We start from the raw sequence: 7228 nt of genomic DNA, 5'->3' as shown, positions 1-7228 counted from the left end.
CTTCCTGGAAGTATATTTTGACAGAGAAACATAGAAAAAGAAAAACACATTTATGTTTTGGTTACTGACAGAAAGTTCTCCACTTTTTTCTTTCATATTTAAATAAATCATGACTTTCTACACTGTATCCTGGTATAAAGGTGTGTGAGGACTCTTTCTGCAAGAGACATTATATTAGTTTCCTATTGCTGCTATATAACAAATTACCATAAACTAAGTGGCTTGAAACAACACAAATTTATTATTTTATAGTTCTGGAGGTCAGAAGTCTGAAATAGATCAGCAGAGTTCCTTTTAGAGATTCTAGAGGAAAATCCATTTCCTTGCCTTTTCCAGTTTCTAGAGGCTGCTTGAATTCTTCTGCTGAAACTTTGGTTTCACGGCCCCACATCATTCCAACCTCTCTATCAATCATCACAAATCATATGACTCTGAGCATCCTGTCTCCCTGGCCCTCTTATATGGACCCTCGTCATTACTTTGCGCTCACCTGAATAACACAGGGAAATCTCCTGGTTTTAAGGTCTCTATCTTAATCACACTCGACATGTTCTGGATTAGGATCTGTATAGTTTTTATGAGGGAGGAGACCATTTTTGCCTCAGACAGACCTAGAACTTACCTAAAGCAAGAATCAACCACACACAGAATTTATGGAATAATATGGCTGGGAAATCTGAAGAAAGGTGTATCTTGACCAGGAATTCAAAATATCTCACATATACAGCTTCTGCTGTCTTCTTTTGGTTCTGTCTCCTATTTCATTGCTTTTAGATTCAGCCTCACATGAAAGGATGATAGTGGCAACAGCTACACACCTCGTATCTTCTGATGATCAAGTCCAACAAGAAAAGAGAATCTTCTTCCCAGGATGGCCAACAAAGTCTCATCATGTTCTACTGGCTCTGAATGCATCATGTGCCCCTCTCTAAACCAGCTTTCATGTCCAGTGAAAGTTTTGTATTCCTTGTCCTCAGTTGCCACATCTTTAAGAGGAGGATAATATTCAGGCTTGATTCCCCATGTACAAGAATGTCCAACGTTAAATAGAAAATTAAAAAAAAAAAAACAAAACTCCATGACGGGGCAAGAGAGAGACTGCTAAAGAAAGAAAACACATTTTTTTTTTCATCCTTTAACAAAGGACTCTGCATTTCCATTTTGCACTGCACCACTCAAATTATACAGTCAGCCCTGATAATTTTTTTAAGATTTTATTTATTTTATTATTTTAGAGAGAGAGAGAGAGAGAGAGAGAGAGAGAGAACAAGAGATAGTGGGGGGGAGGGACAGAGGGAGAGGCAGAGAATCTCAGGTAGACTCTGTGCTGAGCATAGAGCCCTATACAAATCTGAACTGAGCTGAAACTAAGAGTCAGATACTTAACTGACTGAGCCACCCAGGCACCCCAGCCCTGTTGTTATTTACAGAATTTTCATGAACACTAAATAAGTTAAAAGAAATAAAACATTGAAAATAGTGAATAGTGTTTGGCACTTAGTAAGCAAGCAGTAAATACTAGCTATATTATTATTTTTATTTTTATTAATTATTATCATAAAACATCCAGGGCCCTTTTAAAGGAAACATCTGATTGGAATTTTCTCAGACCCTAATTGTTAGCATTAATTAGGTTGGCTTGTTTTCCTCTGGTCACTTGAAATAAAGGAACTCATTATAAATCTGCAAGAAGGGGTTCAGACTGCAAAAGGAATTTTATTTTTTCTTCAATATCCAACCGTCAGGCCAGCTGTTTTAGTTCAGGCTACCAATGGGAAGCTACTTAATGAAGTCGCTTATGGTTTAATGATTTGTGTGGCATAAATTATTTGTCTTAATGTTATTCCTGGGGCATTTTCCAATTGTTTCAGAGGATATGCAGTAAAAACAAAACAAAACAAAAAAACAAAACAAAAATCTATAGTGTGGTTCCATATTCCCACAACACCTGGTGAGAAATAATCTACTTCCTCAATTGCAGTTCCATCATTTATTTTATTTTGAATCCCTTCACAGCAAGACTCTTCTTATTTACTTATTGCATATATGCTAAAGATCCCAATAATTGCACATCCAGCACACAATTGATTTTACTCAGAATCCTCATTACACCTCTCAAAGTTCTGGTAATGAAAAAGTTAGATTGAGCTTTAATAAGCATTAGGAAGTTAAGCTTTCTCAGGAAAATAATTTAACCATTTATGGAAATATGTTCAAGTGAATGATGTAAAAATACAGTGTGATTATCTAAGGAGCGGGAGGTTAGATAAGATGAGTATATCACAGGGACATGGTGAAGGAAGCAATTAAGTTTTAGCATGACAAATAAAATTGGTTTTCTCTTTAGGACATAAATCACCAGTTTTTCTTACTGTATCTCTTGAGTTCTAGGATTTGTTATGCTTGAATCAAAACGTAAACTGGTCTGTTTTCTTTTGCATTCATTTTGTGGGATCTCATTGAATTGGTGACCAGAATATAGCATTGTGGTATTTCACATGATACTGACAATCATGCTATGTTTGTTTTGAAGGGAATTTTTTCAATTATTATATTGACTATATTACATGTTCTGATTGCTTTACTTTGCATATGCTGTTAATTGAAAATTGCTCTTCAGGTTTTCCTCAAGTATGTTTTATTCCTAATTAAGTTGTACGCTTTTTTCAGGCAAAAACAAATGTCTTGTTTTCATCTACCAACTGTGGTAAATACAGCACTGAAGATTGTAGGTTAAAAAGCGTTTGATTGAAGGGCTCCTGGGTGGCTCAGTGGGTTAAGTGGCTGCCCTCGGCTCAAGTCATGATCCCAGGGTCCTGGGATTGAGTCCCATATTGGGCTCCTGGCTTAGGGGGGAGTGGGCTTCTGCCTCTTCTCTCTGCTTCTGCTCTTTCTCTCTATCTCTTGAAAATAAATAAATAATATCTTTTTAAAACAGTGATTCATTGAAAACATAAACAAACTTTACATAACATTGGTCAGATATTTAATCATTCCTGAGTGAAAGAAATAGAATGAACCCTGTTAGTACAAGCCTGGCATATCCTATTAGAATTCATTACTTTCCTGGATGCCTCTATTTTTTTTTTTTAACTATACTAGTTTTCACATTCTCCAACAAGTAATGAGTTCTACCTCTCACAAAATATAAGTATTAAAACTCTACTCATTTTTGCTTTTAGAAAATGAATTACTAAGTACCATTAACACTGAGATTTTATAAAGAAGCCTAAGGCTCCTCAGGGAGGTTTTTCCCTAAGTTTCTTTCCTTTTCTTCCTTCCTTCTTTCTTTCTTTCTTTTTTTTTTTTTTGAGTTTTAAATGCATTTTTAGATAACCTACGTGACATTTTTTTTTTTTCTTAAAAATAATGCCTCTGCTCCAAATAAATCAAGGTCAAAATAAATGAAACGCTCAAGAAGGCATCAGTCCCATTTGCCTAAGTCCTGGTTGTTATGTGGATGAAGAGCAGTAGTCAGTTATGACAACAGGTGATAACGTCCAAATAACCAAATTCATTAACATTTTTGCATTTCTGAACCATCCTTAAAGAAAATAATATGTGGAGTCACACTGTCCTCACAGTAGTCCAGCAAAGCAACCATGCCATCTGGATTCAGGGTTTCACCAATAAAGAACTGGTAGTTTTTGAAATTAGCAAAGACGTGCTTGATCTGGTCTGTATCCCCCATCATTATGCTTTCTGGCCTCTGTTTGCCTTTGACTGATTTCATGTAATCTTTGATATACTTCTTATAGGCCTCTTTTTTGAAGGTGGTTTCCTGTAAGTAATGGTTCACAATAAATATCAACACCAGTGTTTACTGCGCTTTCCATACCTTCACCCTCGGTGTCTTCAGTGGAGGCATTTCCACCCATGAGTGAGTCATCAGTATTATCCTCTGAGATCGTACTGACCACCTTCACCTCCACCTCCAGCCCCAGCCTGTCCACGATCTCTCAGATCTTGTAGATGATAAACATCTCATTATGGCTGATGAGGTCCCAGTACATGATCATGAGGGCCGTTGGAGAGAGACAACAGTAGTGCTAGCTTAGCAGGAGCCTGGAGCTTCAAGCAAGTAAGGTGCAGCCAGAGTGACACGGGGTGGGGGGGGGTGAGAGCAGTGGATGGAAAAACTTAAGTTTCTTTCTTTTACACACTGTCAGTTGTCCAAAAACCCTGTTTTCAAAGCAAAAGTATCTTTTTTGTTTCTTTTAACAGCGCTGCAGAGCAATTAAGGATACACACTTTTGGAGCCAGGTGGACCACATTCAAATTCTGATTCTGATTATAGTAACTGTGAAAGGGAGACAAGTTATTTAATCTCATGGTCAATCCCTTTCCCTGTCAAGAGCAAATAATCATAATAAAAGCATATACAGGTAGTGTGTGCACTTATGTGTGTTTCTCTCCAAGGTTGGCAGGAAGAAGCTGAAATGTTTCCAATGGTGCTTGAAAAGGCCCTTGCTGAAGATCTTTTCCATCTTAATCACTGGCTTTCCCTGTCAATCTCCTTTTCTTCCTCATCCAGAATACTATGCGCAGAAGGAGATGCCCATGGGATTTTTATCCCTCTTGCCTTTGTAACAGAAGAGAGTTTTTCCATCCGTATGTTCGGGCATTAAGGTAAGGGTTTCTGTGGATTAAGCACTCTCTGTAAATGAGCAGACGACCTGCTGAAGGGATCTCTTTGCTGAAAGGAAGTATGGCTATTACCTCATTTCTCTGGTAGGGTCTGACTACCAAGGGTTTGCCCAGGACTGAAGGTTTTAGTGGGATCTCAGTGCTAAAGCTATGACAGTCCCCTACATTAGTTTTGCCTTCACTTTCCTTGGTTTATCAGTATGAATTTGAAAATACTTTTTCCATTAGCTGCTGGCACTTCTCATGGAAACCTCCTCCTTGTCAAATCCTAAGAAACCACATGAAATTTCTTTAGAATGGTAAAGCTTTTGATAATGCTTTATGTAATTTCTCCACCTTCCTTTCATTCCTCTCTCACATGTGTGGAATATAAGAGTTATTCTCAATTATATTTTGTATATCTCGCATTCCATTCTTCTGGCCCTATGACGGTTCTCTTGGAATACAAACATGGAAAGTAATATATTTCCCTTTCTACTTCATATTGGTTGTATCAATCATGTTCTTACTAAAATGATTTCTGACAATCTTTTCTTCTACCTTCATTTAGCTTCTCACTGTACCTATTGATTAAGCCAAATATATTTTCATGGCTCTCTTCTTCAAACTCACTATGATTTGTATAAATTCTTTTTCATTTCCTTTCCTGTTCTACTTGGTTATTGCCCTAGAGATAGTGTATGGCCTCTAATCCTTTTTATTTTTATTTTTTTTTATTTAATTTCATGGGGCCTTCTTAGCTTAGCAATATTGATGATTTTGTCTATTTTCTGCTTCTTTAGACTATTTATTTTTCATTCCTATCTCTTGCTCTTTCATCAATGGTAACTCCATTTCTGGCCTCCATTCTCCCTTATTTTTATCTCCGACTGTCTTTAAAGCATTGCCCCCCAACTTCTCAATGGCCAGGGTTGAAGCAGGTATAATTTAAGTAAGTTTAGGTAGCTAGATTTGTTTTCCCTTTCAGTTGTACAAGGTGTTTTGGTTTATTTTTAATTATAAAAGACAGATGAGAAGAACTTAGAAAATATAAAAATATGTGAAGAAAATATTAGACAGTATTCCATCTCTCAGAATAATAATTGAATTTGAGATTACTACATAACTCACACTGACAAATAGTAAGCACTTAATTTTTAATACTATTATTGTTAAATAGTAATGATAAAAGATGGTTTTTAAAAATTTTATAATATATTTTTAAATGTTTTTATGTGAATAAAAGATAACCTATTTTCATAATTGCACCTATTGCTAATAATGATCAGATAGTCTAGTAACAAAGTTCATGGTTTTATAGAAAGCCCTGTATTATTATTTTACATGTTTGTGTTTTTTTCAGTAATATTTTCAGTAAATATTCAATAAAATAATATTTTATTTTATTGTTTATATAAAATAATATATTATTTTAAAATAATATTTATTTTATTATTATTGAATAATAATATTCAGTAATATTTTCAGCAAATATTCAATAAAATATTACTGAATATTGCTGAAAAAAACACAAACATGCCTCTAGTTGTTTCCTTTTCTGTGATTCATGTAAAATTAGATGGAAACAGAGCCTGAGCTGTGTGCATTAATTGTGCTGAAGACACAAGTGCATGTTTCACTCTACTTTCATCTCCCACCCACTAACTTTTAAACTCCCACAATTCCACTTCTGATATTCTTCTGGGCAGAACAATTCAGCTCACTCTTGCTGTCTCTTTCCACATTCTGCCTAGTGCTGACCTCACTCTCTGCATCCAAAACAGTTCATTTTTTCTCAGCTATGAGGTTACCTTTCCAAGATAGGAATTTCCATCTCCAAGTAGGCAAAAGTGACTGCAGAAAAAAACTGAGTTTCCCTGTCTGTGATTTTATATTAATGTAGCTTTAGGGGGCCAGTATTTATTTATTTATTTATTCATTCATTCATTCATTCATTCATTTATTTGCTGTAACTTCTGTTCAGCAATTATTGAAGTTTAACAGGGCTACCATAAAATTTCTATTAGCTGGAATTAGCTAGAACTTCACTAACTTGTCCTTTCAAACAGACTATGCATTCTATTAAAAAAAAAAAAAAAACTTTTTTTCTTATTGAAGTGTAACACCCTCAAAGAATAATAAAACAAAAAATATAGAGTTCATTGAATACCTTTTAGGTATGAATACCCTGGTAAACATCACCTAAGTCAAGAAATAGACACTGGCATCAACCCAGAACCTTACACATAACCTTTCTCAATCATAGCACATTATACCCACCCCAAAGATAACCACTATCCAAATTCCTAACCCTACAGATTTGCCTATACTGAAATTATCTATAATTGGAACCATACAGTAGGGATTCTTTTGTGTCTGATTTATTTTCCTTATCATTATACTTGTGAGATTTATTCATAGTATTGTATGTAGCTCTAATTCATGAGTTTTAATTGCTATATATAATTTTATTGCACGAATACACCATTATTTCTCTCTTCTCTGGACGCATATTTAAATTGTTTTCCGTATTTTGGCAGTTATACATAATGCCACTCTGAACAGCATATCTGTCATTCATATAGAGCTGAGAGTGGATATT

The 7228-nt window shown here is 35.3% G+C and overlaps 1 pseudogene; it reads right to left on the bottom strand.

The window, feature by feature from the left end:
- Nucleotides 1-3295: 3295 nt before the first annotated feature.
- Nucleotides 3296-4019, bottom strand: LOC111148190 (annotated as a pseudogene).
- Between the last annotated feature and the right edge of the window lie 3209 nt (nt 4020-7228).

The sequence above is a fragment of the Enhydra lutris genome, unplaced genomic scaffold (genome assembly GCF_002288905.1).
Source record: "Enhydra lutris kenyoni isolate GAN:26980312 unplaced genomic scaffold, ASM228890v2 scaffoldscaffold18, whole genome shotgun sequence".
Classification (NCBI taxonomy): domain Eukaryota; kingdom Metazoa; phylum Chordata; class Mammalia; order Carnivora; family Mustelidae; genus Enhydra; species Enhydra lutris.
The sequence above is the reverse complement of the archived record's forward strand: the minus strand, read 5'-3'. Positions and strand labels throughout refer to the sequence as shown.